Source organism: Sinohyriopsis cumingii, chromosome 7, assembly GCF_028554795.1.
Source record: "Sinohyriopsis cumingii isolate HCF-2022 chromosome 7, ASM2855479v2, whole genome shotgun sequence".
NCBI lineage: Eukaryota > Metazoa > Mollusca > Bivalvia > Unionida > Unionidae > Sinohyriopsis > Sinohyriopsis cumingii.
The window spans coordinates 123,243,263-123,268,959 of record NC_142967.1 but is presented as its reverse complement, the minus strand read 5'-3'; the positions used below and the strand labels follow the sequence as shown (position 1 = coordinate 123,268,959).

The window sequence follows — 25,697 nt, the reverse complement described above, 5'->3', positions numbered from 1 at the left end:
TTTTCTACCATGTGAGGCTTTTATCGAGGTTATTGGTGAGATCATAAGAGTACTCCTGCTGTTGGTCCCATTGACACATTTGGAGCCGATTTTAAAATTGGATTTGTTAACAACGGTATCATGGCATTATTCAAGAGCGCAGCTTACATGATTGATGGAAAAGAAATTGAGTCAGTTAATGATAACGTCGATGTTGCCACAACAATTATTGGCCTAGCAAGGTACTCAGATGACTATCCTAGATCAGCTGGATTCAGCATGATGTTTGCAAAAGATAATACTGATCACGCTGATCATGAACCACATTTTAAAATTCAAATGAATGCTGCTTCTACAGCTGCTGCGGCACCTGGAACAGTGGCTCAGACCGGTGCTGATTTTACAATGTTATATAACACTAATCCCAATTTTAATCTCGGATTTGCTGCGCGAAGAAGTACGTTATTGAATCCTCGCAGAAGATTTTCATGCGTGATTCCACTATCACATATTTTTGGATTTTGTAGAAATTTTAGAAAAGTTATTTTTGGGGCTAAACACACAGTAGTCTTTTATCGAAAACCTGAGAGCAGCGATGCTATCTGGAGAGAAGCTGGTGCTGGTTTTGCTGATAATGGTAAAGTTGTGTTATCTAAACTCACTTTGTGGATGCCGTCGATGACGCCGTCAATAGGCGAAGAAGAAAGATTATTATCTTTCATGGACCAGGGTGGCAAATCATTAATATCCTGGCTAACAACAGTTACGGATAGTATGCCCAGTAACATTAACGGTAATTTTACCTGGCATATAGCATCACAGCAGGGTGTTTCTGCACCGAGACATATCTTTATAGCTCTTCAGCGAGCTAATCGATTAAATAATCAACTTCGAAGTCACATGATTTTCGATAATTTTAATGCTAGTGAAATTTCACTGAGAATAAATGGGCACCAAGAACCAATTGAAGAAATTTCACTGGATTATGATCATAATGAAATAGCACGTGGATATCATCGATTATGGAGCGTCATGGGACGAGATCAAAATAGAGACACCGGATTACACATATCTCAATTAGATTTTAAAAGTTTATACCCGATTTATTATTTTTCACTGACACATCTTGATTTAGTAAAACAGTCTGTTGTTGATATACATTTTAAAGCCAGAATAGTAAGCCCAGTTGATGCAGCTCATCCAGATGCTCATAATTTTAGAGCTATAGCTGTTATACTCAGCGAAAGAACCATGATTCTTGAGGGTATTAGTGGTCGTATGAGAATTATTGACGCTCCTGGGGAGAAAATGTGATTTAAATCAATCGTTTTATTTATAAAAAGATGCCATACGAGCACGTTAGCGTAACTCTGACTCCGGGTCAGATAAAAAAATTACAATCGAGTATCACAAAAACCTGCGGGACAAAATTAACGTTGAAACATGATCAAATTCAAGGTGGACCAAATAAGCTATACCTAACTAAAACGCAGTTAGCACGTTTCAGTAAAGCTAAATCAGGTAACAAAGGAATTCAGGTTAATTTATCCGCTGGTGCCATTAAAGATATGGTAAAAACAGGTGGATTTTTTCCGTTGTTAGCTGCGATACCAGCGCTAGTCGCAGCAAAGGCCGCTGCCTTACCCGCGATAGCCGCCGCGGCTGCACCAGCTATAGCAAAAGCCGTTGCATTGGGCGCTGTTGGATCATTAGGAGGATTAGCCGTAAATAAGATAGTCGGTGGAAGATACGGTAAAAAAAAGGTCGAGGTTATCGTCTACCAGGAACACCCCCTTCATGGTACGGGAAAGGTCTTCGATTAGTGAAATAACACTGATGTCAAATTTAGATCTAATTAACGCTGCTAAAAAACAAAAAAAATAAAAAATTTCAGAGGAGTATTCATGCGAGATCAATTACCAGCTCGTCCCAATAAATATGAAACGGGAATCATAAATCTCGATAAAAACACCGGTCCAGGTACCCACTGGGTTGCGTACGCGATAAATCCACACGAGGTTATCTACGCCGACTCATATGGATTAGCTCCGCCTGGTGAGTTTCTTAATCACATATCTCAATTAAATATACCAGCATGGTATTCTACGTTACCAACACAAGCACTAACTGATCCTCCGATCTGCGGCGATGAGGCGATTAATATACTCGATGCGATATCTAAATCTAACAAACCATATCATAAAACAGTCCACGAGTACACGTCAAATAAATTAGATCAATCAGGTATAAATAATGGTTGATATTTTCGGTAGATCTCTCTCATCGCGCATGAGAAAAAAATCTGTTGATGTTGATTTATCTAAATATGCAACAAAAGATTACATAAATAATCTCTTATCGATAGCGGGAGTAGGACCTGACGAGGTTGCTATTTTTCAAGATCAACATGGAAAATTAAAAACCAGCAACGTTAAGATAGGCGACATAATGAAACGAGACGAATACGATACTCACCTACGTGAATACAGTACTCACTTACGTGATTTTAGTACTATCAGTGATAATACTAAAAATAATGATGATGCCATCAAAAAGATAAATGAAGATATTAGAATTACAAATAATTTAGCGCGTCAAAAAATCGATAGATCAGTATATGATGGAGAAATTAGCGATATTAATGCAAAAATTAATAATCGTGTAAAAATTACTGGCGATACAATGTTAAGAGAACTCAATATGGGCAAAAACAAAATATCTTCACTAGGAGATCCAACAGCAGATGAGGATGCTGTAACAAAAAAGTACGTCGATGATGTAAATTTAAAATTAGGTATTTTACGTGAAGAATACGATAAACATTTAAATGCATTCGCAGTTTTAACAAGTTTTAGAAGAAATACTTTAGAGCTAAACAAAATAACTATTGAATTTTTTGGTAGATCACCTGCAATCACTATAAAATACTCAGAAATTAAAAAATTACTCGATGAAGTGGTTCGTGTGGTATCATCATCTACATCTGTAACGTGGACAAGAACAGATACTACAATAAAATATACTCCATCTGTTGCTGGCATATACAGATTAACAGTAATTAGTCCAATTAAATTTAGGGTAATTATAGCTGGACTATCAATTGAATCGCCTCACCCGGTAACAGTTGAATTACAAAAAGATACTGAAGCAGTATTTGAATTACAGTCAATTGATGGTGCTTTATCTAGAACAAATTATTCGTACGTGTTGGAGTTTGTGTTTAAAACATCCTAATTAATATAAAATGAGTGCATCAAAATACCGATACGATCAGGCTCGTGCGTGGCAGGAGTCTCTAAAAAATATAATCGATATTTATCAAAGAAAAATAAAAAAATATCAGCGCAGATTAGTCGTAATTGATGTTACCGTTTACTCTGTATCTGCCGTTGTTGTTGGTACCGGAATAATATTATCCGCGTTAACAATGATAGCACCGGCAGCGATAACCATTGTTGTTTCTGTGACTACTGCGTTGTCCGGTGTGTTCGGTATAATAACAAAAAAAAAATATCGTCATGTACCAGCGCAAAATTAACCGAATATAAAGATAAATTAAACACAACGATGGCAGCGTATTTAAAATTATCCTCGATGCTATCAGAAAGCCTCAACGATGGTATTGTCTCTGATACAAAGTTCGCACTGATGACTAAGATTTACAATCAAACGATTAAAGACGTCAATATTAATAATGACAGAATTACTGACGCAGATCGCGACAAACACAAATCCGCAAAAAACAACAATGATCTCGGCGAGCTCAGCTAAGCCCGAGTTCAGTATTAATTTTCCAACACCTATTTCTATTAGTGAAATAGCATTGGCACAGTTAAGAGTTTATTACAGCTGGCCAAATATCAGATCTAAATCATTTGGAAACTTACAGTCGAATAATTCATTTGTATTTGCTAATAAAAATAAACCCGATGGAACACCTGATTGGAACGTAGTTGGATTACCAACAGGTAGTTATCAGATTGAGCAAATCAGCGACGAATTAACATGGAGAATAAAAAATATAACCGGAGAGGATCCTGGAATAAAGATATCTGGGCACGAGCCAACACTGACATCGATCATCGAAGTGAGCTCAAATTATATGGTCGATATTTATTCAAGTTCAATAAGAACCGTACTGGGTTGGCCTGAGGTTGCGCCGCCAGAACAACCAATACCACCAGAACCTAAGAGAGAGAATTTTATTAATGTCAACAAAGATACGTTTATAGAATTAAGTAAATATAATCTTCACAGATATCATGTATCAAATTTTATCATTAGAAAAAAAGATGATATGTTATGGATGTTTTATAATGGTATTAATTATGAATTGAGTGATGTTATCAAAATATTTAATGAATATGAGCGAATTCATAATGAAGAAGATTTACAACGATTACGAAATTATTTTCAGGAGTGTATGATGATGCAAAGGATTTGGGTAGAAAAATAATGGGAAAATTTACTCAGGGTGGAGCATGTGATCATCAACGACATCATTGCAGATTGATTATGGATGAGGCTGAATTAGATTTTATAATCGCTGATACTGCTGAGAGAGGTATATTTTGTAACAGAGAAAATGTTTATTTATCAAACGGAACAAAATTAGGTAATGTAGTTAGTTATCTCGAAGGAGAGTCACCGCAGTATACTCATTTAAGATCATTGATGTTAGCGTATGCGAGTATAACTTAATTATCGATGATAAACAGATTCCCTAATGACGCTGTCAGAATAGCTACTGACTCATTTTATGTTGATGAAAAATACCTACCAGAGTTAGAAAAATTAACAAGTGATGGATCGTGGGGTACATGGCGAGTAAAAGACGAAAATATTTTATGGTTCTGTAAAAACGCTGATGTACCTGCTGAGGATAATTATTATTCTGATAGCATATCAGAAATATCAACAGCACCATCTGTGTATGATCCTGTATCGAGATACAAGACAGTCTACGTGAATGGACCGGGTGGATCAGGCAAAACGACCGGAATTATAGAATTATTTAAAAATTCTGACGTAATTGTACTGACGCCAACACACAGATTAGCACGAAAGATGAGGCAACGCGGCGTTAACTCATGCACATATCATAGTTTTTTCAAGTAAAATGGTGGTACATGGACTCCTTCGCGAATGGGAGAAAAATATGTAAATAAAATAATTATATGGGACAAGATCTGTACTGTACTCGCTAAAACGTTAAAGATGTTTCTAGATTGGTTGCTAACAAAAAATACTGCTATAATTATGTGCCGAGACCACGGTCAACCTAATCCTATTGATGAAGAATCACCTCATGAGTGGTTAAAGAATTTTGTTGATTATTATTTAAGAAGTTAACACCGATTATAGATCTCTCGATGGTAGATTAAGCGAATTTAAGAGATTAATTCGATAACAGACAAATAAAATTCAATGCAATGTGATGCGAGAAATAATTCCAAAAACATCCATGGAAGATTTCTTATCAACGTGGACTCCAAATGATTTGATTGTGGCTAACAGAAAAATAATAGGTGACGTGCTTCAGCAGAGATTATTTAAGTTACATCAAGAAAAATTTCCTCATATACCTGTGCCGTTATGTTACAGGCCAGCCGATACCAGATTGCAGAATATTGACGTTGATATACCAGGACAAGGAAAGCAGAATCTTGTATTAAATTATATTGTCACTGTTGATATTGATTTTGTCAATGATATGTTGAATGCAGAAAAATCTCCGTGTACACTAGGATATGCTATGACAATCCATTCTTCACATGGATTAACCATAACCGATATTCGAGTTTGGATTGTAGATGACTACATAGAGTGGTCAAATCTAGTATATTTAGCTGTATCTAGATTAAGAAAAATAAATCAACTAGGACGGATTGTATTAGACAGAATAATTATTAACGATCAAATTGGCGAGTATGTTTTTAAAAAAAATTGATCAGCTATAAACAAACAGATAAAAAAAATAATCACGAATTTGATTTAGATGTCGAATTTATTTTATCGCTAAAAGAGAAACAAAAAAATCACTGTGCCGGCTGTAATTGTATAATGACATGAAATTATCAAAAAAAAATGATTCCAGTCAGTTCACCGTAGATAGAATAAATAATGATTTAGGTCACAATTGCGATAATGTTACTCTAACGTGTTTAGAGTGTAATCGGCGCGGAGTTGATTATTTAAGTGATTGAGGCGGTAATTGAGTATCAGCTGGTATTACTTGTAATTCTTCACGAGTAAATCCTCGCTGAGGTGCTAACGAATCGAGTGTAAATTGCTGGTCTACCAGATGATCTCGTTACTGATACTATCTTATGTGTCGTCGTGCTCTAGATTGGATCTGTTGCTCTTTTTCTACCACCCTCAGCTTCACCTGTTTTGTATAGATATCTAACGATAACACTACCAAGAACAGGTCGAGCTGAAAAGTCGCGTCTTTTTATCGGTATAAAATCTTTCTGTATAGCAATTGCTGGTTTCATTGATATAGCTCTCGTTGTCTCGTTATTTATCGCAGATATAACACCGGGTAACCTAACAACCCAGTCATTAGATCTTTTATTCTGAATAAATTCCATAGCATATTGATAACCAAATAACCGCTCAGCTAATGTTTTATTGAATCTCTCAACAATTGCCTGATCATTATGAATGATAACTTTACCGCGTCTTATATTTGTATTTTTTTGTTTCATTAACGAGGCCACCCCACCAAGAAATTCCCGTCCGGGATCAACTTGAAGTAAAATCGGATATGTTAGAGGTCCTCGATGATATATTTTTTCAAATGCATCAGCTACCGCAGCGGCTGTTTTCTTGGTTAATGGCTCAGCTTCTTTGTATCTGCTAGCAATATCTACTACGGTTAAAACATATTTATAAGTTTTACCATCAACAGTATCGTGTGGTAAAAACATTATATCAGCCTGATGGACCTCATTTGGTACACTAACATCAAAATGCGCGTATTCAATTCCTTTTGGTGGTGGTAGATAAATCTGCCATATAGCTTGCTTAGATAGCCACGCAGCAGCTGTTGATGGTTGTACTATTTAGAGATAAATTTATTTGTGGTATTTGTCCACTTAAAAAGTTGACAACAGTTGTTGTCATGCGTTCCATAGACATAGGGAAAACATCGACCTCAACCCAACCTCACAATCGACGAGCAGCCAAGGGAGATATATGTCCACTGTTGCAGATGTGACTGAAGTATTTGGAGTGGAAGGGGGTAGGCGAACGGAAAAATATATAGCAATTTCATTTATCCAACTAATGCTGATTAAACTTGATAAAACTTAACCATATTTTGTACAATTAGAAATTAACGTAGATTTACTGTTGTAAATTTTGTGGATATTACTTTATAAATAGTTCCATCATCGGTAGAAAATACGTATATTGATGATAACGAACATTGGACGCATTGACATGGATTATCAAGTATTCATAATTAAATATTGCAGTAAACAAATTGAATCATATTGGCATCAAGGAAACATAGCCTTATTTTACAGACTGATATTAGCATGTTTCATCTTACTGTTTCTGAGATATTTATGAGGACTATCGAATCGAGCAAAATACAAATTGAGTGATCAGGATTTTCTAAATTTATCATCATCATCATCATCATCAGTCTCATGACCTGGTGTGGTCGTTGAGGCACTGTGCTGCTGAACATCTGCACATCATTGCATTGAAGCGTAATTTATTCTGAGTAGCGAATCAGAATTTAGAGTGAAACGTTATGAATAAATGTTACCTAAATGGAGCATAATTCACCTTCGTTTCTTTAGAGGGAGATTACATGTTTGGAAATTGTATAAAGAAAGGAATCTATAAAAAAACTTTCAGACAAGTTTACTTTGTGGAAACTGGTACCTTAAAATTAAAGCCATTGGCTTCATGCTTTAAATGAATATTGATGATATGTGGTTTCACTGCAAGGTTTTATCTGATCATCGCTTAAAAGATTATGAAATGTTATGTGTATTAAAGATCACTGTAACATATTCATCTGTCTCTGAAAATGTGTGGAAATGTACCAGAGCCAGCTGAGGTAACGTGGAATGAGGTGGATTTGCGCGCTCTCTCTCTCTCTCTCTCTCTCTCTCTCTCTCACACGTCAAAGAATATTAGAAGCATAAGTTTGTGTTGTGTTATCAAGCTCCTGTTTAGATTTTGCCATCAACACTTTACAAATCATAACGTTACTTATGATCTTAACAAATCAATTTGAGTGAGAAAATGTTCTTGTATGTATAGTCAAACTTAAGTTTAGCTCACATTTGTCAAACAACCGACAGTCTTAAAAAGTCACTTATTTGTATTCTTCCAATACCAAATTATCTTAAAAATATACCTCTCTTAGGTACTCAGTTTCTTCAGAAGGCACCTTTGCTAGTTGACTAGACATTATTGCTTAGGACATGTAAGTATGAATATGTGCAAGTAATATATTTATAACATGAATCAGCTTTTAAAGAAGATATCTATAGATGTAATGATGCATATAAGTATAAATGTATGAAGTGATTGATGAAAAATCATCATTCCAGTTAGTACAAGAGACCTAACTATTCTAAAATGAAACGTTAAAGAGGGTCTCTACTGCAGATATTTCCGCAAAACGTAACATGAAATAATTATGTACGAAACACGACCTCTAGTCAAATAAATTGTTATATGCATACCATATATACACATTTTGATAGATACATGCCATACTACACAGGGACGATATATACATAACATACTTACCCTTTTGATACATACTTGATGTCTTCAAACAGATTTAATAAACAAATACCACATTTACGCACTACTAATACATGCTATATTTAAACACATATTTCACTTATTCACATATTTCATATATGATTATGAAAATAGGTAATACGTTTGTGCCATATGTTTTCATAACATGAGTCATAACACAAATTCATATACCAACCTAATCTCTCTCTCTCTCTCTCTCTCTCTCTCTCTCTCTCTCTTTTAAAAAGACAGTTTACTATCACTTTTAATTTCTAACGGTCTATCCAAAATACGCCCGTCTGAACACCGTATTAAGTGTCGAACAACACACTCTCTCTCTCTCTCTCTCTCTCTCTCTCTTTGACCGATCCGGTGACCTATTGGTTAGAGCGTCCGCCTCGGATGCCGGAGTTCGCGGGCTCGAACCACGGCCTAGCCATACCAAAGAGTTATAAAAATTGTAGAACCAGCTGCCTCGCTAGTTGCACGGCAATAAGAGGTTAGTGTTAGAACTGGTCGACCTGGTGTCAGGATAATGTGACTGGGTGGGACACCATGCTACATGTCAGTGACATGATGCCTATTTGTTATGCAACACTATAAACTGCCACACTGCAGACATCGTAGCGATATAACTTAATTTGTTTTAAAGCTACGTTTCTCTCTATCTCCCTATCTCTCTCTCTCTCTCTCTCTCTCTCTCTCTCTCTCTTGAACAGTGCTGGTCGGGAAGTTTGGAACTGGTACAGAACTCGATCGTACATTTTGGGAGCGAAATTTATATGAAAATAATAGATAAATATGATTACATTTCAGCAAAGAAACTCTCTCTATCTCCCTCTCTTTCTCTTTATATATATATATATATATATATATATATATATATATATATATATATATATATATATATATGAATAAACGTGTTCATTTGTTGTTTTGAAACATAACTAATATTCCAATATCTACTCCAACGTTTTTGATACAAATGCAGATTTTCAGTTTACTTTCAACTATACCAGTATTGAGACAACATCATGTACCATGATAGCAAAATGGCTACAACAGTGCAAACAAATAAAATGTATAATGTGATCGCATATTTGGCTTTTTAAGCAAGTCCCTTCTTCCATGAGTGGGGTTTTGATACTTTTAAAGTTTAGTAGCTGTGAATATAGTAAAGAACTGAACTAAAGTGAAATTCAAAATGAAACGATATTTTTAACAGATCATATTATTGTCAGTTTTGAAAGCTTTCTTTCACATTACATGGCGATGATAAAATGTACAACAGAAGCACTGCAAAAGATGATCCAAATGAAGAAACCAAATACACCAGTGGAGTAGAGATTGTTATTTAAGGAAGCACCTTGACCTGGGGACACGTGTAAGTTTTATGTCGTAGAACTATTTAGTACAAACATTTTCAGGAATTTGATAAAACAATAATGCACACACAAAGCCAACAACAAATAGAAAAATGCAAGAAAACCGGGATAGCATACTTTCAGGAATAACAATAAGGAAATAAAGTAGCATCTACTGTGACAGCAAAATTGTAACTGCAACACAATATGAATAAAAACATTTTATATAGCTTTAATTATACTGATTAGCATTCAGCTAAATTTAAAGCACAACTTGAAGATCTTTTGTACCTACAAGGCCAATGTACAATATCTATATAATAAAAAAAGATTTTATTTGAAACGAAGCAAGTTTTAAAAGGACACGTGGAGGTTTATTATATGAAGTAGCTGTTTTAGAATTATGAATGGCAAACTTTGACATAAATCTGAAACCTTTCCAAAGTCTCAAATGATTTAGGAAATTTAGCAAAATACTGAGAACAAACTATACCAGTTTTAGAGTGTTATCCTGGTGACAATATCCTACTGACAATTTATGAAGTATTCAGTATTCCTTGCATGTTTTAAGACCGGCGACAAAAAACAGTAGATAAGACAAATTAACTACGATAAAGAATGTCCAGAACTTACACAACTACCGCTCATTTATAGTAATACATTAAATGGGGCAACAAGAAAAAAATGCACCGAATTGAAGGAATCCTTATCCAAAGAAATAAAAAGATAAAGAAAAAGGTATAGAAATAGATAGCAGACGATTACGCTGACCACACGGAATACACAACGGCGTTTGCCTTATGATTATATGCCTCAACAATGGAATATATTTATATCTTCCTCGGGAAACAGAGATATTAAAACTTTAAAGAACGTATTCACTTGAATATGATGACACATATATAGTAATATATTATAATTTACAACCAAGACATCCTAATTGTCACTGGACATTTGGATAGCTTTAGTATCCATTGAGAAACGGGGCTGACATTTAAAACAATAATCAAAAATTGATATTTCTAAAATTGATTTTTCTTAAAGGGCATGGTTCTTTCCATTTCAGATCAAATATGTGTGCATCTTTCCAAATTGTAATAAATACATATATGGACTTTTATGCAATGAAAACTAAGCAATAACAATTTGTAATGTATGGTACTTAAAATAGTCTAGCTGCTTGATCAACCCATGTATATCATTGCAACAATAATTTACCTGTAATGCAGGAGAGAGTTTTTATGAATATGTTAATGGAAACAATATCTGTTGAGCATGAAAGTATCAGTTCAAGTTTTCTCTGACCATTCCCAACCCGTTTGAGAATCTTTTATCTGTTACAGTGTGATTGGATGTTAAGTCTCATTCTCTGCTGAACACATGTAATTTGCCATAACCGGATACGCTAAACATAGACTATCAAACGTGACCGACCTGGCCTGATACCGATACGTACATTATTTTTCTTCTCATTCGTAATAGTCGCGATGGATTTTTTGAGGAATTTTTATAAAGTGCATTTTTTAGGATTGTAATCTGTATTTGTATATTTAAAGAAAGATGATGAATGTCAGAATTGTTGTATTGTGTAATACACATACCTTTAATAACGTATTTCATTGTTAGAATATTATTATTGTAACACAAACTGTATATCTTTAATAATGAATATTATTATTCTTATGTGCCACGGCATTGGTACATTACACCAGAATATGTTACTGTGTTTATTGTATAGTCCGATAACGAAAGGTAGCAATACAGAGCATACATAAGAAGCACTATCTACGCCAGCAACATAACCTATTAAGGACAAAGCAAATTTCTGTCAGTAAAGGAAAAATTATATAAACACTCCGCTCTAAACAGCGTTGTCAGAATTGCTGCGTTGCAGACTTCATGTTCTGGCTTCCTTTATCAGGCAAGAGAAATGTACTTAGTCTAAGTTTATAATTTTTTCCTAAGTGTCTTAATACATTGACGTCGGCATTTGAGAAGAAATATTTTTTTTAAAAAAAATGCGTCACTTCTAAATGTTTATAATCTTGTATTATTAAATAATAGTAATTTTTAATATAGTGTGTCATGGTTTGTTTAAATTTTTTTTAGAATTTGTACTTATAGGATGAACGTTTATAGAAAAGGTCTCCTACCAACTTCATGCTTACTTATAATTAATTTAGAAACAAAAACAATACCTTTTAAATAACAAAAAATAATATATTTGTTTTTTCTAAAAGCAAACATTCAATAATATACTTTGACTGCAAACAAATTTGAAAATAGTTCAAACGTGTAATTCTCAAGCATATCTGGATTACTGGTAATGTAATAGGCATTAATTCTTAAGTATAGAAATTACAGAATTGTGTTAAGTTGGTTAGCTTCAAATAAATATCTCAAATTGTTTATATCATAAAGGTATAACTTGATTTGTGGGTACTTTTTCTATATTGAGTGATGTTTGATTTCAATAAAGAATTACTGTGTTGCAGACTTCGGGGTCTGACTTCCTATTTCCAGTTCGAACCCAGTACCTCTACTGTTGTAACACCCATATCGCAAGAGTAACACCGTCAGGAAAAAAGGAGGCTAGAATGATGTCGTTCTCTATCTCTTTCTTTTTGAGAAGTGCCCCACCAATAAAGTGGGCAAGCTGAAAAAAACTTATTCAAACAAACTGACCACAACAATAGGCAAAAAGACCCGTTGATATTCCTTTCGTAAAATAATAATTATGCGGTGTTTCGTGTATTTAAATTTAAAACGATTGAACCCAATTTTATTAGAATCGAGATCCACATACACTAAAACGAAATGGGCTATGTCAGGGGAAACGTGACAAATACGTGTATGCCACCATTACCTAGATGTACCTTCTGAATATGATGATTTCAAATATGAACAAGCATGCAGTTTCATGACTGTATATACAAAACTGTCTTTGATGGTGATGGCCTATATTTGCAGATAGTTAGCACCATCCAAGGACAACGTGCGATTCAGTCTTCATTATACAGGTTTGGTCAGCGGTCACTTGGAATTTCGCATATGCTATAGAATACAATACCATCAAAGGTTTTGTTTTGGCTTAGTTTACAAGAGTAATGATAATCGATGTATAAATCTAACTACAGTATATTTTAAAAACAAATTCCACGCATTGACCGAAATTTACTTACTGATATTTTTTAAAAATTAAAACAAATCAGCTTTGAATGGATATCCGATTTCCCCCTCCCTCCAGCCAGTCAGTCACAATCTGTTTCAGATGAATGTACGCATCCACCGTAAAATTTATGTCTGACTTAAAAATGTCAAAGAGAAAAAAATGTTTTTCTTTGATGCAAATTATTTTTTTCCGCATTTATTTGTATCATGGATTTGTTGTAAATCTTCTGTTTTGCACGATTTACCCCATCGCCATTAAAATAATCATGTGGAGATTGCAAATTTGGACATGTAGTTAACCTTTCTTGAATGAATCTGAAGAAGTCCGTCCAAAAATGATTTTTTTTGGCTTCAAGGAATAAAAACAGCCATAAATTCCCGAATCTGATATATCAAATATAAAATAAAGAGGTAATTATTAATACATGTGTTTGGAATTTTATCTTAAGTCCTGCAATAATTTATTTTAATATAGTCTAATTGCAATACAAGTGGGATGAATAAATTAAAATTGTCATGTTCCAAAATATTCCTGGGTCTCCTTTTTTCGGAAGTTAGACTGCTGTAGGTTTTATCTCATCCAACCGTGCTATCCATTTTTTTATAATTGTTTTTTTAATAATATCATCCCCTATTTTCCAGACGAAAACATAATTAAAATTCATATTTTTGGGAATGGTGAGCAAGGACATTTTTACAAATTTTATGGGGGAAGGGAGTGTTGGGCATACATTGTATTTCTTATGTGGGGTGAAGTAAGCAAGAATTTGAATGTGGTTACTGAGCCAGGAAATTTTTCACAACAAAATTAGTATATGGTGCGCAATATTTTAATAAATGTGGCGGGGGATACTGGAGGTCATATAATTTTAATTCTTTTTGGAAATGGATATTGATTTTTTTTATAGCAAAAATAAAACAAATGATAGGAGAGTGGATGAACCAAGTCGAACGACATAATAACTACTGTACTGTGCTGAAACAAGAGGAGCTAGAATTGTTATGTTAACATACGTTTATATCACATGAAACAATCAGTGTTTCTTGGAATACTAAGAATGTTTTGAAATCTCTTGTAAAAGTTTGAACATTAATGTTCACTGAATGGCATATAAACAAAGTATATACTAATGTAGCAAAGTATATACTAATGTAACAAAGTATATACTAATGTAACAAAGTGTATACTGATAAATGTGATGGTGCCACAATTACTTCGAAGCGATTTGACACTATACATGGCAAACTGCGAAAACAAAACATTGATAAATGTTTTCCCTTACTTTGTGTTCTAGACTTTAGCACTTGTATGGACTGACCAATCCGAACATGAGTTAGAGGCTGCTTTGTCTTCCAAGAATGAAGTAATTATCATGGGAGACTTTAATATTGACCTTCTCTCTGATACTAACACTAAATGGCTACATATGATACAACTACACGACCTTACACAGGTAATATATGCTCCAACAAGAGTAACATCTATACTACCCATCCAACCAATCTCTACTAGATAAACGTACCATGTTTCCCTATTAGTGATCACAATCCTATATGTGCAACTCGTAAGCAACAGAGCGCAAAGAAAAACAACTTACACTCCTACATGCAATACAGATGTTTCAAAAACTTTGCTGAAATGAATTTCTCATAGAACTATCACAAAACACAAACACAATATATTTCCCTAACATAGACCCAGATTATGACTTGTCTATCTGGAATCACCGTTTTCTTACTATCCTAAATAAACACGCACCCATACGCATCAAAAGAATTAAACGATCAAAACAACCAGAATGGTATGCTATTTAAATCGCGGAGGCACAACGCAAACGAAACTACTACCATAAATATAAAGACTTCACAAACTATCGTTTGTGGCGGAACAAAGTCAAATAATTCATTGTGAAACACAAACGCATCTTTTTCAAAGAAGCCATCACATCAAACTCCGATAACAGATCCATCTGGAATCACTTACGAAATCTAACTTGAACGAAACCTGCGCCTCTAGCTCCATGTGAAATTATAGTTGATGGCATTAATTATACTGATGAGCTCGATATTGCAAACCAGCTGAACCATTTTTTGCAAATATCTTCCAAACGCTTGACAGGTCTAATAATACAGAGCCTAATTTAGACAACCATTCTAAATTCGAGAATGAAAGGTACCCGATCATGTTAGTTTCAACATTCCCTTAATAACAATAAATGACACTTTTGATATTCTAAATAAACTTGACACAAATAAATCAGCTGGTCTAGGTGGAATTCACCCCAAAACTCTGAAAATGTCGGCTTCATTAATCTCAGAGTCGTTGAAAGAAATAATTAACTGTAGTATCACTTCCTGTAAATTCCCGGAGTCATTGAAGCTAGCCAAATTATTCGCAATTTATAAGGGAAATAAAAAGAATGACCCATCCAACTATCGACCCATATCTGTTCTATCCCTACTTTCAGAAATTATTGAAAAACATGTTAGCAAGCATATTTTCAGATATCTTGACAAGTACCAGCTCCTCTATAGATCACAATCAGGTTTTCGAAAGAATCATTCATGTCAAACTGCAATGACAAAACTTATAGACCAATGGCTACTAGCAGTAGAATCAGGCGAACTTACTTGCGCAATCTTCACTGATTTTAAAAAGGCATTCGATTTGGTTGACCATTCGCTGCTCATTAAAAAAGTTTTCTCCAAACTCAGTTGCCTGGTTCATGTCGTATCTCACAAACAGACAGCAGGTTGTTTGCACGGGTAAATATATATCCGAACCAAGTCATATCTTAAGTGGTGTTCCTCAAGGATCTATATTAGTGCCTCTTATTTTTCTACTATTTGTCAATGACTTAGCCGTGTATCCAGCGCACGTTAGCACAGATCTTTTCGCTGACGATTCTACGTTGCATTTATCTGGTAAATATCTAGACTCCATTAAAAATAAACTTCAAATCGACTTCAACAATATATCAGTTTGTGTCATCAAAACAAAATGCATATTAACATTTTTAAAACGAAATGTATGACAATTGCAACAAGGCAACGTCTATCTACTAACATGGATTTACTTCTAACTCAAAATGCCTTAGACGTATCTATTGTCAAAAATCAAAAACTTATTGGTATCTACATTGATCAACACCTCAGCTGGAATGCGCATATCGATCACCTATGTGCAATGGTAGTCTCAAAAAATAACTCTGTTAAAATTGCTTTCGAAATTATTACCTCCACAATCACTTGAAATTTATTTTTCGGGTTATATACTACCACTGATAGATTACGGCTGTACCATATGGGGAAACTAATAAAATTATAATCTGTCCAGAGTTGATAGACTCCAGAAAAGGGCAGCCCGAATAATACTGAAATTTCCAGTTATGACTCCCTCAAATGTTTTGTTTTCGCGTCTGAAATGGCTACCTATACACAAACGTATTCTTTATTTTAAAGGAATCATGACATACAGGTCTTTAAACGGTCTTTCTCCAGATTATATCTCTAATACACTTTGAACAAAGATCATCGAATACTGAGCGTAATCTCCGATCGACGAATAACAACTATCTCCAATATCCTTGGTCGAAAACCAATAATTTACTGTATTAGCACCTACTATATATATATATATATATATATATATATATATATATATATATATATATATATATATATATATATATATATATATATATACATACACATATAGTAAGTAAGACAAATGCTTAAATGTATGTACCTGTGTATTGAATATTGTTCATATTTGTATGTTTCCCAGTATAGTCACACATAGTCATTCATGTTAAATATGTGCGAAAGAGTGTTCGACGATACCTGGTTATGTGCATGGTCTTCTATTTGTATTTTGTGTATTTGTTTTCTTTCTTATATTTTTAAAAATATTTAAATATTTTTTTTTATTATTATTTTTTAACATAGCCGATTACAAAAACTGAGGACCACATGGCAGATGGGTCAGCCATGACCAAATGTGTTATCCTCGTTAAAGATAGTTTATTATTATTATTATTATTATTATTATTATTATAAGTGTGAAAATAACATTTATTTGGTAACACTCCTTTACAGAAAAAAAGTATTAACAATCACATTTTATTTATGGCTGTACAAATAGCGTTGATTGACTAAAGCTTTGGAAGTGTAGGGTTTAATTTCAGAATAAAAATTACATTTGGGAACAGTTTAAAACGTACCCAAACCGAAAGGTAACCAAGTCAAAATGCACCCAAACCAAAACGTACTCGAGTCAAAACGTATCCAAACCGAATCGTACCCAGGTCCAAACGTACGCAGACCGAAACTATACAAGTCAAAACATACTCAGAATAAGACATGACCAACACTCGTTTTAAATAATGAAATAATGTCAGTGTATTGTGACTCATATGACAGTAACCGGACGCAATTGAATTAGCATATATTATGATCTAGCTCCCACGTACATTAAGAAATGCATCTTTAAGTTAAGAAGTATTGTTTTAATATATTTATGTTGCTTTTTCCCGTAGAGAAAATTCGACCGACTGATCTGAACCGTGTTTGATGGCTGTTTCGTATGTTTTAACTAGTACTCAAATGCACGCGTTTCATACAAATATTAGCGTCTCTTTTGAAAATTAATTATATTTTCTACTTTACAATATAAACAGATGTGTGTACTAAACAGTTCTTTTGACTTTCTATAATTAAAAACTTAAAATCACAAACATAATTTCCACTGCGGCAGGTATGACTTAAATACGCATTGGAGAAATGGAACGCAATAGAAATAAAGTGAAATACGAAATCGAAAAATGGAACATAACGCAAATAAATACGTAACCGGACATGTCCCACCAATATACAAGTGGCAACCAAACGAAACAAGTATTTTCAAAGAAAATAAATATAGCTAATGTCGCACAATAAATTTGGCAAAATCAAAATGAAACTTTTAAGGGTGCTCAATCATTATTTCTTCTTAAATTTTAAATGGCGCGTTTTTGTTTCCAGTTGCCATAGAATAGTCCGTACTAAATATAATCACACCAGAGAAAACATAACTTTCACAGAACTATTTAAATAAATTCCTAATCGCTGCCACCAGAAAGTTTTCTTGTAACCAGCCAAAGGGGGCTCTTTACAGAGTGAATTTAACCCTGTCGTAACCCGCTAGAAGTCATTTGTTTTACTTGATTTCAAAGTACTTCAGTGCAACTACTGTTGTAAACTGGAAATTTCGATGCGCCCAGACTATGAATACATTTCCCCTAATTAATGCACGACGACAACTACACATTCATAGCACAGCTTCACAACTGCATAGCTTTTCCTTATTACATTTCCGTAAAGTAGCGCCAGTATTTCACGCCTTGAAAATATACAACTAACACAGGGAACTATTTCACTTTAGGCAAGTCAAGCCATGATTTTAAGCTGTAACCTTGCACGATATTCACCATCTTAGCAACAAAACAAGGCGTATCATGACAACAGAGCAGTCCATTCTCAATTCTTTCATTGCACAATTTACCAGTCCCCATCACAAATGCTGAAAATGAACTCACATATCCGATTTTAATAGGGGCTATTAGCGCCAGGGACACCTATGCGACTCTGGCCTAAACTCACTATGAAATCAAACCATGACAACCTGTAATCTCATCAACATTGCAGTCTGTGACGTTTGCCCTTACAATTGGATAATTGTTCGGGCTGAGGCCTTGTTATGTATATTTAATTTGCTTTGTGTGTAAGGTATTTTATTTTATTTTATTTTATTTTATTTCATTACATGTTATTATATTCTAGCATTGTATGTTGGGCGTGACCTTGTCCAAAACTGAGCTAATATCTGATTGACCGAAATTGATCTTGTTTTATTTTATTCATTGTACATAATACATAGTGTTATGCATATTTGATTTAATTTATATTTGAATTAATTTAATTGTTTGCAAGTGTTAAAATCTTTTTTTAATCACGTGTCAAAGTAATGTAATTTTGTTTACTAGGAATTTGATATTTTACTAGGAATTTGATATTTTACAGACAAATTGCGTTTGACCTGACTCTTTTCATAAATATCTAATAATAGAAACACTGTTTCTATTTTTGACTTAGTTCCCGACCTTGATTCAGATATCAATGAGAGAAATAAACAGCTTTTACTTTTATTTTATTCTCTGAGTAAAATATTTAGTTTTTACCAAGATAATACTGGAAGTACGTGATTTTATACGTAAACGGCCTCAATTTCGCAATTCTGGGTTTTCGGAAATTTCGCTGTAGTCAGGTTTTATACCGATGTCTATGGAGATGATTCTCAGTTAGCATTCTAAACACTGGGACGTAAATGTGTTCCTTTTGTTGTGACAGTTTGGAGTTACAATTTAATTTTTATTTAAATTATTTTGGATCCTAAAAGATTAATTATTTTTCCTGGAAATATTTGGGTGCTCATACAGAATTATTGGACAAAGATATTTATTTAGATTTTGTCCGGAAATTCGAATACCGGATTTATTTTAGAGAAACCACAAAAAACTGTAGACACAACAGCACAATACTAGGTACAGTATACGTCATAGCCTTCCATTTTGGAATTTTCGTCGGGACTCGAACTTGAATTCATTAGAATATTTTATTATTAAGACATGCAAAATTTAATTCGTAGATTATTCCTGGATTATTTTTTGGATTTGCCTCTTAAAACCGTAAGTTCTTGTTTTTTAAATATTACACATGTTTGTTTTCACTCTTTCTTTTGTTTTTATTTATTAGAGTCTAAACTAGTAACATAAGGATTGGGGCCTCGTCCGCGTATTTTTGAATTTTGGTTTAACTGTTTCAGAATTTTTTTTTCTCTGAAATTTGAATTCCCCTAGATTTTGACATTTTTAGCGAAATCGGCAAGCTTTTTTCCAAAATGTCCTCAAAATTGGAAACCTTTCTTTCATGTCTTACCCAGGACCAATTAGACCTTTTCAAAAAAGGCAAATTAATTCAACTTGCCGGAAAATATGATCTTTCTGAGGTAAAGACGTCCTTAACGAAGCAAGAAATAAAAAATATTGTTGTCCAATACTTGGTAGAAACAACTGTTTCGGATAGAATTGGTTTGGTTTCGATCAGTAAGTCTGTATCAGACTGTGCCATAAAAGTAAAGGAATTATATTTAGAATACAAGATGGAATTGGAGTTGAGAAAGCTGGAAATTCAAACAGATAAAGAAGAAAAGCAAATGCAGTTACAAGCAAAACAAATGCAGTAACAATATACGAAAAAAAAGAGGGGGGGAAAGAGATAAAGACAAACAAGTGCATTTACAAGCGGAACAAAGAGAGAAAGAAAGGCAAATGCAATTACAAATAAAAGAACAAATGCAAAAGCAATTAGATAAGGAAGAAAGAGACAGAGAGAGAGAGAGAGAGAGAGAGAGAGAGAGAGAGAGAGAGAGAGAGAATCAAATGCAAAAGCACAGAGAGAAGGAAGAAATGGAATATCAATTCAGAATAAAAGAAATGGAGGTGGCAAGTGAAAAGCATATTCATACTTCAAATACAAATTTAGGTTTCCATGTTGCAAAGACTATTAGGTTAGTGCCCCATTTTAAAGAAAGAGAGGTAGACAAATATTGTACTCATTTTGAAAACGTTGCTGAAATTTTAAATGGCCAAGGGAGCATTGCACAATGTGTAGTTACTGGTAAGGCTAGTAATATTTATAATTAACTGTTAGTTCAAGAAACTGGTGACTATGATACGGTTAAATAATGCATCTTAAAGGATTATGATTTAGTCCCTGAAGCTTATCGGCAAAAATTCAGAAACTACAAGAAAGAAACTGGACAAACTCATTAAGAATTTCCTAGGGAAAAAGAGCAGCTGTTTGATAGATGGTGCATAGCCAAGAAAGTTGAACAAGATTATGAGAGTCTCAAACAACTTGTATTACTTGAAGAGTTCAAGAACAGTGTCCATATTGACATTAAGACTGATCTTGACAAGCGCAAGATTGAAACTAAAGAAAATGCTGTTCGTGCTGCTCATGAGTATTCTTTGACTCATAATGTTCATTTTTGTAAAAAACTTCCACTCAACAGTCTTCTGGCAGAAAAGTATTTCAGCCTAATACAAGCCATTATAAAACTCAAACTGGCACCACTTCTAAAATTTAAGCTTCAGATAAGCTTGATCTTTGTCTCCTCGTACGTGTACCTATTGTAAGAATGGTCACGATATTTCTGAATGCTATAAGTCAAAAAATATGCATCAGAATCAAGACAGACCTATTCCAAATGCTCTTATTTCTAATAGGTCAAGGTCACGGTCATGTATTGAAAGCAATGCATTTGTTGGATCTAATAAACCCCAGTCTGATTTTGTTATGGAAAATTATGAACCATTCATACCGAAGGGGTCTATATCACTCGTGGTGATTTGGCCAATCCTATCCCTATTAAACATTTTAAGGGACAACGGAGCGTCTCAGAGTCTTGTATAGTCAGGTGCTTTGCCTTTTTCTGAGATGTCTTCTTCTAATGAGAGTGTTCTTATTCAGGGAGTAGAACACATCTTTGTTAAATTTCCTCTCCATTGTGTAAAGTTGTCAACACACTTAGTCGCAGGACCCGAGACAGTCGGAACAGTGCTTGTTTTACCCGGTGTGGGCGTTCGTTTATTACTAGACAATGGCCTAGCTGGAAATAAGGTTGTGGTTAAACCATTTGTAACTAACAAGCCTTGTTTGGATCAGAAAGTCGATCCCAATGAAAATAAATTCTCTGATTTATTTCTAGCTTGTGATGTTACCAGAACTATGGCAAAGAAAGCTCTTGAGCATGATGTAGATAAGGAAAGTATTCCTTTTGCTGACACATATATTGGTCAGGCTTTAAATGAGGTCACTTTCACTCCTTGTTTGGATCAATCAAAAGGTACTGATCACAGTGATCCTCGTTTTAATACTCATTGTCTTTATTTTAATCAGGGAGACAAACGACAATCACTTGTCGTCGAACAGGAAAAAGATCCTGAAATCTCCTGCTTGTTTCAAAGGGCCATTAGCGAAACAGAAGCCACTGACGTTCCTTTCTGTTATTTAATTAGAAATTGAATTCTTATGAGAACATGGAGACTACCCGAGGTACCTGCTGGTGATGTGTAGTAAGTGAACTATCAAACTGAAGTTACAAAATCTTACAGAGAGGAAATAGTTAGTCTGGCCCATGAAACTCCTTTAGTTGGTTATTTAGGGATATTAAGACTTATTACAACATCTTGACTCACTTCTACTAGCCAAAAATCAAAAGTGATGTTGGCAAATTCCGTAGATCTTGTCATACTTGTCAAATGGTAAAAACACACAATCAGAGATACCTAAGGTTCCTCTACAACCTATTCTTGCCTTTGACGAACCATTTAGTATAATTATGGTAGATTGTGCTGGTCCCTTAAGTAAGACCAAGTCAGGTAATCAATACCTGTTGACCATTATGTGTGCGACAACAAGGTTTCCAAAGGAAATTCCTTTGAGGAATATTAAAACTTTGATAAAGTCTTTTCCTCAATTTAGCCTTCCCAAATCTCTCCAACCAGGTCAAGGGTAAAATATTAGGTCTGGAGCTTTCCAGTCTATTATGCTTGCATCTGGCATCCAGCAATTCAAGTTAAAAATGAAATTATAGTTTGACAGAACTACAATGGAGATAACTTTTGAGTCTGGTAATAGAGTTCTGTCTCTCTTGTTCATTCTTCAAAAAAATTCAGATTAGATATTACGGCCCTTACAAAGTTAAGAAGTAAATCAATGAGTTAAATTATAATATTAGTGCTCCTGGGATCTAAATAAATTAGAGGAGTACCAGTATATTGAAAGGGATAGCCAGGTTAAAGATGCAATTAATTTAGTTGTACCATTCCCACTCAGTGAATATTTAAGTGAAGGAATATCATTGGATTCTACTGATATTGGAGTGACAAATCTTCGAAATTCAGAAAAAATGAAAGATCGGGACCAGACACTTTCACATTTGCAAGTACAAGAAAGAAATGAACTTAAACATTTATTATTTGAAAATTAGCATTTATTTCCAGATGTTCCTACAAAAACGAACAATATTTTCCATGACGTTGAAATTGTAAATTCCAAACCAGTCTAACAACACCCGTACAGGATGAACCCTCTCAAACATGAATACTTGAAAAAAGAAATTTAGTATTTACTGAAAAAAATGATGTTATAGAACTCAGTAGAAGTGACTGGGGTTCACCATTCATACTGAATATAGGAACGTGAATAGTGTGACAAAAACAGATTCATTTCTATAACCCAGAATCGATGACTGTATTGATAAGATAGGAAATGCCAAGTATGTCACCAAATTTAACCTTCTGAAAGGATTTTGGCAAATCCACTAACGGAAAGTGCAAAGGAAATTTCGGCATTCGTGACTCCAGATGGTCTTTATCACCATAAAGTAATGTGCTTTTTATGAAAGGGTCGCTAAGTACTTTTCGACGTCTCATGAATATGATTATCTCTGGTCTAGACAATTGTGATGCTTATATCGATGATGCCCTAATCTACAAAGACACTTGGAAAGAACATTTAACAACAGTTCGGTAATTCTTTGACAGACTCACAGATGCAAGTTTGACGATTAATTTATCCAAAAGTGAGTTCAGTCGTGCTAGAGTAACTTTTCTAGGACATATCGTGGGACATGGACAGTAGATACTAAGGACAAGACTATGTCTCAAGTCCCTGTGCCTGTTAGCAACTGATGCAGGTTTTAATTATGGCTGGATACTATCCGACATTTTGTTCCAATTTTTCTATAATTGCTGAACCCCCGACAAATTTATTGAGCAAGAAAAACAAGTTCCTTTGGACTGAAATATGTCAGGAGAATTTGACAAGTTAAAAGCCATATTAAAAGCGCGCCAGTCCTAACAGATCCATATTTCAGCCAATCTTTTAAACTGAATGTTGATGCAAGTGATGATGGCGTTGGAGCAGTTTTGATTCAAGAAGATGAAAATGGTATTGATCATACAGTGTGCTTTTTTCTAAGAAATTAAATACGCACTAAAGAAATTATTCGATAACCGAGAAGGAATGTTTGGCTTTGATACTGGCATTACAACGTTTTGAAGTTTACATTAGTTTAGCTCCATGTTTGATTATTTTGTTTAGTGACCACATCTGCCTTACTTTCATCAGCAAGATGACAACAAAAGTCAAAGACTACCAAGGCAGAGTTTGTTGTTACAGGAATATCATATTGACATCAGGCACATCAAGGGGGAGAAAATTTAATAGCACATGCACTTTCCGGTGTAAAGCGATGTATTATTTCATGTACACTTTATATCAATTATAAGAGTTCATTTTAACCTCATGTGTAATTAATCTATGGTAAAAAGAAAGCTTTATCTAAAAATATTTCTTTTTATTTATGGGGGAAGTGCTATGAATATTTGATTTATTCATACTTGATTTAATTTAATTGTTTGTAAGTTTTAAAACCTTTTTGTTTTAATCAATTGTTGATACGTTTCAGAAAATCTAGTTTGATCTGACTCTTTTCATAAATACCTAATAATAGAAACACAGTTTCAATTTTGACTTAGTTCCCGACCTTGATGCAGAAGTCACCGAGACAAGTAAACAACTTTTTAGTTTCATTTCATTCTTGGAGTTAAATGATTGTTGTTATTAATGTCATACTGGGAGTAAGTCATTTTATATGTATACAGCCTCATTTTCGAAATTCTGGGTTTTCCGAAATAGCGCAGTACTCAGGTTTTATACCGATGTCTATAGAGATATTTCTCAGTTGGGTTTCTAAACCCTGGGAAGTAAAGGTGTTCCTTTTGTTGTAACAGTTTGGAATTAAATTAATTTGTATTCCAATTATTTCGATTCTAAAAGATTAAGTCTTTTTCCTAGAAATATTTGAGTTCTAATTCTTTTTATTTGAAATATTTGAATGCTCATACATAATTTTTAGACAAAGACATTTATTTAAATTTTATTCGTAAATTCAAACACCGGAGTATTGTTTGTGAAACAACAAAGAACTGGAGGCACAATAGCAGAATACTAACTAAAGTAGACGTCATCGCCTTCCATTTTAGAATTTTCTTCGGGACGCGAATTTGAATTCATTAAAACATTTCATTATTAAGACTTCTAAAATTTAATTCTTCGATTATTCTTAGATTATTTTTGGATTTAATTCTTAAAACCGTAAGTTCGTATTTTTTTAAAAGAATTTACAGTATTTTTCAAGGAAAATAAATAGTTTGTTAAATTTTTTCAAAGCTTGTTGTTTTCACTCTTTATTTTGTGACTGTATTAGAGCCTAAACTAGTAACATAAGAATAGCTAACT

The 25,697-nt window shown here is 34.0% G+C and overlaps 1 protein-coding gene across 1 annotated transcript in view; it reads right to left on the bottom strand.

Moving 5' to 3' along the window:
• Window positions 1–25,697, bottom strand: part of LOC149796058 (uncharacterized) — a 159,205-nt gene that overhangs the window by 117,167 nt on the left and 16,341 nt on the right. The gene's annotated exons all lie outside the window — the stretch shown is intronic.